At 50.2% G+C, this 8,965-nt stretch overlaps 1 long non-coding RNA gene across 1 annotated transcript; it reads left to right on the forward strand.

The window, feature by feature from the left end:
* The first annotated feature begins 605 nt into the window (after positions 1 to 605).
* LOC129620386 (uncharacterized) lies at positions 606 to 1,702 on the forward strand. Its single transcript, XR_008698504.1, has 2 exons — positions 606 to 693; positions 1,444 to 1,702. It is a non-coding gene; the product is annotated as an uncharacterized LOC129620386 (long non-coding RNA).
* Positions 1,703 to 8,965: the final 7,263 nt, after the last annotated feature.

The raw sequence follows: 8,965 nt of genomic DNA on the forward strand, positions 1-8,965 counted from the left end.
GTCACTGACAGGCAAGGGTCAGGGGACCACACAGGCATGACAGACATGCCCGTGGCTTCCGAGGACAGCTCCAGGGGTGTGGGTGGGAGGCCAGACCCAATAGGGACAGTCAAGGAAGACTCCGGAAGACTCCCTGAAAAGTGATGTTTCAGCTGAGATCCCGTGGCTGAAAGGACAAGAGCAGCTTTTCAAGTGATGGAAACAGCTCTGTGCGAGGCCTAGCTGGAAGGAGCAGTGAGATAAATAAACCCAAAGGAGAACGCCGGTGGGGCTGGGGTGAAGAGGTAGAAGCCAGGGTCGGGGGAAGGAGGAGGCTGAAGGGCACGTCAGGGCCCACCGCGCGGGGCCTGCGGGCTGGCTTTCTCCGCGCCTTTGCGTTTTGCACAGCCCTCTCTGGCTGGAGGACAGGGAGTGGTCGGGGAGGGGTGGGCCAGTGGGGAATGCGGGAAGCTTTCCCATTTTCCTGAGGGAGGGGATGGCAGCGGGACCAAGTGAGGGCTGGGCAGGTGAGAGAACCAGGTGGAAACACGTGGGAGCTAAGTCCATCGAACGTGGAGCGTGAGGAGCCAAGAGGAGGGTGGGGCCAAGACGGACCTTTGAAATCAATGGTAGGGTTTCTGTCTGAGGAGGGGGACCCTGGGGCAGGAGCAGATGCAGGGCAAAGGTCAAGGTGCAGAAGCGGACATGCTCCAGGTGAGGCTGAGAAATAGCGAGAGCTTCCAGCAGGAACCTGGAGGAATTTTCGAGCTAAGCTTCCTGGTAGCTTCGGCAGTGCTGATGAGGCCACAGAGAATGAGGAATGGCAGTGAGGGACAAAGGCTCAAGACTGAGCCTTGGGCAATGGCCACGTGTGAAGACTGGGGAGGGGAACTGAAAAGGCATGAGTGGGTGGGGAGGGGGACCCCAGGAGGGGGTCTTGCAACCAGGGGAAGAGGAGGCTCAGGGAGGGGCAGTGGTCATGCGGGGAGCCCATGGACACCCTCATCTCCTCCACCTCCTTGGGTCTCTTCAACAACCCTGAAAGGAGGAAAGGGGAGCGGTGCCCCCCGGGGCAGAGTGAGTAAGGGGCTGGTCCAAGGAGGAGGCCGCCGCAGGTCACCCCGCCTCCAGCAGAGGGCGCGCCGGGGCCAACTTCCTGACTCGAGCCTGTTGGGTCCCCCTCCCCCAACCTGACCCTCCTTGTTGCCCCTCACGTTTTCCCCAGCAAATCTGCTCCACGCCACTCCTTCTTGATGGAAAGCACCAGAGAGAGTCAGAACTGCAGCATGAAGGGCGCCCCCCCAGGCTCCGGATCTGAGCCTGGCTTGCTGGAGGGTCGGCTGAGTCAAGGAAGTACCGAGGCCTCTCTGCAGAGGCAGGGTAGGGTCCCGTTGAAGAGCATGGGCTGGAGGCCTGGATTTCTATCCATCCTCCTGTTCGTCTGTTTGTTCCCTCCTTCCACAGCGATTCTCAAGTGTCCCGTGCGAGACGCACCTTCTAGCTGAGCGGCCCCACACTTCTCTGAGCCTGTCTCTACCCCAGATCCCTGCCGCGCGTACTAAGCACGAAGTGAGCCGACTCCGGGGAAGTACCAGGCACACAGAAGGTGTTAACTGAAGACCGACGTCCTTCCCTTCCCTTCCCTCCCTGCATCCTGCAGAGCGCTGGGATGGCAACACCCTCTGTGGTGCCCACACGGTACCCGTGTTTCTGCACACACACACAGGTCCTCAGAAGTCCCGCCGTCTCTGCTGGTGACTCAGGGCCAGCACCAACGTGAGCTTTGAACCCGTGGCATTCGGCAGACCTGGACCCAGGGAAGTCCCAGTGCAGGGCGGGCCAGCTCCATTCCAGCCCAGAGGACCCCAGCACCCACCTGCCGGGTGCTCTGGGAGTCCCCAGACTGGAGCTGGGGTATGTCCTCTGTGGTTTGTGGGGCTTTGGGGTCCTTAGTGGCTCCGGGAGTCAAATCCTGGTGCTGGGGAGCAGTTATCGTCAGCATCCTGGGGCCGGGTCTACACCGTCTAGGAGGGCAGCGTCCTCACCGATTCCTGGGCGGGTGCTGTTGGCGGTTCCTCCGACAGTGGTGCCCCTGGCTGCTCCTCCCAGGGGCCTCCCTCGTGTCTCTGGAGGAACCTAAGCGCCCAAAGGCTCTTGCAGCAGCTGAGAAGGTTGCTGGAGCACGCAGTGCGGGACCGTGCTGGATTCCTAGGGGGATACAAGCACAGGGTGGGCTGAGGTGAGCGCCACAGCAAGGCCAGTGGGCCAGACCCGGCCTCTGGCCTTTGCTTCTTCTCAGCTGGGCCCTGGGGAGGGTGGGGTGAGATGGGACAGAATTTGGTGAGGGGGAGTGGTGGGACCTCCCACGTCAACAGGGCTTCCAACACGGAGGAACATTCAGGAGACTGGCTTTCAACTCCCAAGTTGGCTTCTAAGATGCTGTGTACCCTTGGTCGTGTTACCTAACCCCTGTAAGCAGAAGTAAAGATAACCACCTTTCCAATCCTTGCAAGGATTAAGTGTTATAAAATATGTCTATAAGTATCCCATACATTGCCTGGCTCATAGTTTGAACCTAATGAATGTTTGCTATTTCTGTGTCTAAATAAAAGGATTCCTGAACACCTACATCCCGTTTTGCATGAGTGGGGGGAGGCTGGGAGAAGACACGAAGACTTGTTCAGCCTTGCATTAAAACCGATTGTGAATACGTCTGCCTCCCCATTAGAACGTGTGGTCCCTGAAGGAAAGGCGCTTGCCTTTCAAACCCCTACTGAGCGGCCAGCACATAGTAGGTCCTCAGTTAATATCTGCTGAGTCAAGCTGATTGAAGGTCACTGAAGGAAAGTTAGCCAAACACTTTGGAGGAAAGGTTTTAACAAAGTGTTTGATGTACGTTTTCAGAAAGGATGTCCCCCACCTCCAGGTATACAAAAGTCCTTTGCCTGTTTCGAGCTGCAGTGTGGACGGCTGACCTGCTTTTTCCTTCCACCACATTCAGTTAGTAAGAATTCCTTTATCGTTTTTATCTCGAGCCTTCTGAGGTCAAGAGAGAATGGCTCCACACAGCGGGCCTGTTTTTCAGCACCCAGCATGCAGGTCTCCCTTTATAACCCGGAGCGAGGGCAGGCTCAGAGCTTTACTCAGGCAGTGAAATCTGGACAGACTTGGGGGGCATTGTCTTGTGTCACTGTTTCTGTGTGCACAAGTACTTCCGTTTCCCACAAGTGATATTGAGTTTCCATCTGTGGTGATAATATAAAGTCCTATCAATCTACTTTGGTGAAAACAGCCAGGGGTGTGGAGATCTTAGGTGCACATAATACAGTTGGGAGAGGACCGTGGGCTGCACAGGGAAGGGGATCTGCCAGCAGCTGTGGTTCTGGCGGTGTCCTTGCAAGTCCTGGCCCACCCTGGCTCACCCATGGCCCCTGGAGACTCTGCCCGGGTCTCTGCAGCTCCAGGGCAGGCAAAATCTGGCTTCGGCTCTGTCTAAGGCAGCGGCTGCCGCCTAGCTTCGTGCTTCCCTGCCTAGGCTGCTGGAGCTGTGGCTTTCCGTGTCCAGTGTCAAGCTGGGAGCTAGCCTTCGCTTTGTCCTGAGATCAGGTCCTCTCTGGATGTCTTACAGAAGCTCGTGCCTGGCCTCAGCTCTAGCCATGATCTGTTAAGGGATTCTGGCCAGCAGAGGAATCAAACTCACTGCCTTCCCCAGAGAGAGAAAGAAGAGCATCATTGCTCTTCTTAGAGTCCTTCCTAGTGATGCTGTAGATACGGCTGTGACTCTGTAAGACGTTGTGGACAGGGACTCAGCCGACACCCGAGCCTCCCTCAGCGCCTGGCGTGTCCTGGCTTAGTCAGTGCTGAAGGCCTCACGTGACCCAGCCTCTCGCCACGGGTCTGGCCAGCCCCACTCTCACCTGGACGTCAAGGTCACACCCCTGGCATTTCAGAGGCTCCAGTTCTTCTCCATGCCAGCAGGGTACATATTTGACCAAGCAGGCAGGGATCTAACCTTGGATTAACATACCAGATGGAGCCTGAAGTGTGATAAAATGACTTTCACTGAGATTAGTGAAATTATGGAAGACAGGATAGCTCTAGGCTATGCAATTACCTCCCTTCTCCTAAAAGGCTTACGAATCCCTTAAAATAATGTGATTGTGAAGTATCACATGTTCATAGTAAAAGATTCAGAACATAGAGGCTAACAAAAAGAAGAAGACAAACATCTCAAATAACTCGTCTACTCAGCTAGATCTTTTTGCTACATGGCGATTCTGTCCTTAAATATTTTTAAATAAAATACATCAAAGAGATTATATAAAAAACACAGATGTGTGGCTTAAAATATTAAAATGCATGCCAGCGTAACCACCTCTCAGGTTAAGTAACAGAATTTACCAGTCTCTGACTTGTTTCAGCAAATATGTATGTGTTGGTAAATAATACTCTGTGTTGTTCTGCCAGCGTTTTACTTTTATATAAATGGAATCATGATTTAGGGTATTTTTTTTATGTACTACCTTTTTTTTTAAGTTGTTGTTTAACATTATATTTTGAGATTGAGCTGTGTTGACCCGTGGACCTGTGGTTCATTCTCACTGTCGTAAGGTATTCCAGCATGGGAAGATACTCCAGTTTATCTATCTGTTCACCTTTTGATGGACATCTGAGTTGTTTCTCATTTTTATGATCTTCCCTTGCAGACTTGTTTTTCAGTTTACACTCTGCTGGTCTCATTAAATGAACAGGAGAGTTTCCTCTTTTCTCCCCTCTGAACAGTCTGAGCAGCACCGGAATGGTCTGTTCCTCGAGTGTTCGGTGGAACTCCTTAGCAAAACCAAGAACTACTCATGTTTCATTCACTTTATTTTTAAAGGTTATAGGATCACTCACGTTCTCTATTTCTTTCCAAGTCAGTTCTGGCAAATTCTGTTTTGCTAGGAATTTGTTTACTGCATCTGAGTTTTCCCTTGTTTGGAGCATAAAATTAATCAGGGGTTCTTATTATCTTTCTTAATCTTTGTAAAATCGATAATAGTATCTCCCTTTCATTCTTAATACTGTTCATGTTAATGATTAATCTCTATAGTTCTGACAATTTTGCCTTTTGAAGCAAATTTATTTGGTATATACAGGTCTAGAATTCTTATCCTTCTAGTGAACTGAATCTTTTTTCAAAAGGTGGTGACCATCTTTATGTTTAGTAACCCTTTTTGCTTACAGTTCACTTTGATATTAATACAGCTACCCAGATTTCTTTTGGTTACTATTTGCCTAGTATATCTTATATTTCCTTCCTTATACATTCTACATTCTTGTTTCCTTAGGTCTATGTCTTGTAAAAATATTTGTTTGGATTTAAAAAATCATATCTGACAACCTTCACTTTTTAAAAATTGGTACAACTTACTCCACCTATATTACCTATGATTACTGATGGATTTTGACTAATTTATTCAATGAGATTTTGTGTTTTATATTTGTCCCATCTTTTCTAAAATTTCCTGTCCTTTTATTTATTTTTTGCCTGTTTTAAACAGCTTTTTTTTCTCCTTCTGTTTGCTCCTCACCATATAGAATTTCTATCCTCTTATAAAAGAGTGTTGCCATGCATATTTAACTTCACAGTGTCTGGTGGTATGGAGCTCTTCCGCCTTTACTTAGCTTGCCATCCATGCCAGAGAAGTTGGATTCCCATCCTATGTAGACGTTCTTACATTACACATGTCTAGAGACCCTAGTAAGGTTAATATTCCTTCATGGCCCATTTTTGCCCTGACACTTGAAGCTAGAAGACATTAATGGGGTTGGAGAAGGAAATGGCAACCCACTCCAGTGTTCTTGCCTGGAGAATCCCAGGGGCAGGAGAGCCTGGTGGGCTGACGTCTATGGGGTCACACAGAGTCGGACATGACTGAAGTGACTTAGCAGCAGCAGCAGCAGGAGAGCCCATAACAAAGTATCTGCCATTCAGTACCGGCTTATGGAAACATCTCATTTTTACTTTCCCCTCATCAATTCCCCTTCTTTTGGTAATGGTACCTGGATTCTTTATTGGGATCCAAACTTCCCGTACTCTATCCATGTGGGTGAGGTGAGATTTACCTCTTATTCATTGCCCTGGCTCCAGATCTGTGTATAGCAGTAGAGATATGACCCAAACCAGCCAATACAACTTAAGCCTAAAACTTTCCATTGGAACAGGAGGAAAGGGGCATATTTTGCATGGACGGTGGGTACTAAGGTAGCAAGATGTAAAGCTGGAGCTTCTGGCGGCACCCCAGGGAGACTTTAACTGAAAATGAAGCAGGCTGGGATGGAACTAGTTGCAAGCTGGAGAAAGACAAATGTATGATGACATTTGAGTGACTGAGTCCAGCTTTAAGCTACTCTTGATCTCTTCCGTTCTAAGCCAGTTCCCAAGCTCCACCAATCCCAGCCTCTTATAACTGGGTTTCTGCTAAAGGCATTTAAGCGTCCTAATAGCATTCCTAAGGAAAGTCCTTTGAATCTCCATCTTTTCTCATGAAGGCACTATAATATGTTCAGCCACCAGGGGTCAGGACTCAGTTTCAGTGAGAAGCCTTGCTCTGGCATGCTGTGAGCCTCGGTTTCCTCATCTGTGAAATATGTTAATAGTAGCAAGCTTACAGGACTACGTGAGGACTCCAGACAATGAGTGTCATTGCCCTTTCCCATTACCCTCTGCCTCTTAGAGTACAAATGATCACACAGAACCACCATACCCATACAAGAATCCGCTATTTCTTATAAATACTTGCCCAATTATACATGTCATTGTTTGAAATTCCTTTATCTTCCTTGCTGCGCACTTTGGAGTGATTCAAGGTTCTGTTCAGGCATAGCCTCCTCTGGGGAGTTGTCTCTGAGGTCTCCCAAGGTTACTGATTCCCTCCTGCCTCCTGGAGCCCCTCTGCTGAGACACTAACCTTCTTGGGCTAACGCTCCGTTTACCTGTCTCCCAGACCACAGACAGGTGTAGAATCTGTCATCGTCTACCCAGTGTCCAAGTTTATAGCAGGGTTCAGTCGTGTGTGTGAACTAGTGAACGAACGGCCCATCACTCTCAGTTTAGACGGTGATGCTCCTGTCTTCTGACTTTCCGATTTCACAGATGGGCCGCAGCACTGCTCCTGGCTGCGTGGCAGCCTGTAGCCCTCTGGGTGATGTCACCTGCTGGTCTTGTTTCTACCTTCCCACCGCTACCAGCCCAGAAGAGCACTCTGAGCCAGGGCCTCGGGACCGAGAGGCAGCATTTCAGCCAATCCCTGCTGAACACCAGCCCTGTGTTGGGCTGACTGGGACCAAATGTGAGATCTGGAAGCTGGAGTCCTGCATTCTGGTTGAGGCTGCCTCACTCCCCTGCTGTCGGTCTCGGACAATTCCACCTCCTGCTGAAACTCATCTCATCTGTGAAATGGGTGTGGTCCCAGGGGAAGGCTGTGGAAGCCAGGAGAAGGGATGGGAGAAGGGAAAGGCTGAGGAGTTCTAGAAGATTCTTCTCCTCTCCCTCTTCTTCTCTTTCCTGCGATGGGTACAGCCGTTAGCTGCTTTGCCCTGAGGGTCAGCAAGGACTGGTGAGTGAGGGACTGTGTGCTGAAGGCTGGGCTGGCCCCTGAACCCAAGCACCTGGGAGAGCCGGCACACCCAGGCGGGCTACCTACATCCTGGGAGCCGGCTCCCTGGGAAGTCCTATCTCGTTCTTGAGAAGAGGGAAGTAGAGGAGCTTACAAAGGGGAAGTGATCCCCTAGTACCCTGGGAATCAGCTACAAACCATGTGTCTGACTCCTTGCCTTGTGCTTTTATGAAAATCAGAGGTGACCCCTCTTCTCCAAGGAGACCTAATTTCTGGTTGTCCTAAAATAAGCTTTGAGGCGGAAATTCCCAGATGCCAAGTTACCAGAGCCCACTCGCACAAGTGTTATCTTCATTGAACTGTTTACTATCACAAACCAGTATTACCCAATATTTGGCTGAAATAAACAAACTTCCGCCCTTCGCCCATGAGAGAACTGATTTTTTTTTTCAGTGCATTCTCATACTTTTCTGCAAGTAAACACAGAGCCTGCTTTGAAGAGTGGAGGGCCAGGACAGGCTAGTGGGCACTCAAGACTAAGTCCACAGATGGAGCTTTCTGTCTGTCCTTCAAGCATCAAGAGCAAGCTGGGCAAAGGCTTCCTGCAGGAGCTTGGCAAAAACGGTGTTCATTTTCATTACAGATAAGACACCCACAGAACTCCCCGGGACTAAGTTGAGGTAATAAGTAACAGTCACAAACTATTATCCCTTTTTAGTTTTTTTCCTGTGACAACGGAAAGGATAGTGAGGGTCAGGGTACTTTAGTCTCCTGAAAGTGATCTTGAGTAGAGACCTCCCAGAACATACACCCCTAAATGCTGGTGGGCCACAGCCTGGGACCAGACTAGGAGCTCAAGGGAAGGGCTGGTAGTGACTCTAGCAACCCCGGCGGCTTGGTACACTGCCAGCATCCGTGACTTGTACTGGTGAATGGCTAGTAAGTGAGTGAGTGACAAGCGAGCCTTTACTGAGTGCGCCTGTGCTAGGTCCTGAGCGGGGTGCTTGGCATCATTTTTCTAGTTAGTGCCACTCCAAGGTAAGTGCGGGTGTCCCGTTTCACAGACTAGGAAACTGGGGCTCCAGGCGAGTAAATGATGCCCCCAGATTACTCAGGAGCAAAGCTCAAATGTGAACCAACAGCTGTGGACTCCCAACTCTGATCCCTTCCAGACCAAATCAGTACGACAGAGAACTAATATGAGAGATGCGGAGATGGTCAGGGCAAGGTCACTGGTCTCGAGGTGCTCAAGGATGTGAGTGGGTATGTGTGTGTGAACACACACATGTGTGCACCCAAGAGCGTGTATGCCAGTGCCTGAGTGTGCATGGCAGTGTATGCATCAGAGTGTGAGTACGTGTGCGTGGGCAGGCGGTCTGGAACAG

The sequence above is a fragment of the Bubalus kerabau genome, chromosome 10 (genome assembly GCF_029407905.1).
Source record: "Bubalus kerabau isolate K-KA32 ecotype Philippines breed swamp buffalo chromosome 10, PCC_UOA_SB_1v2, whole genome shotgun sequence".
Taxonomy (NCBI): domain Eukaryota; kingdom Metazoa; phylum Chordata; class Mammalia; order Artiodactyla; family Bovidae; genus Bubalus; species Bubalus kerabau.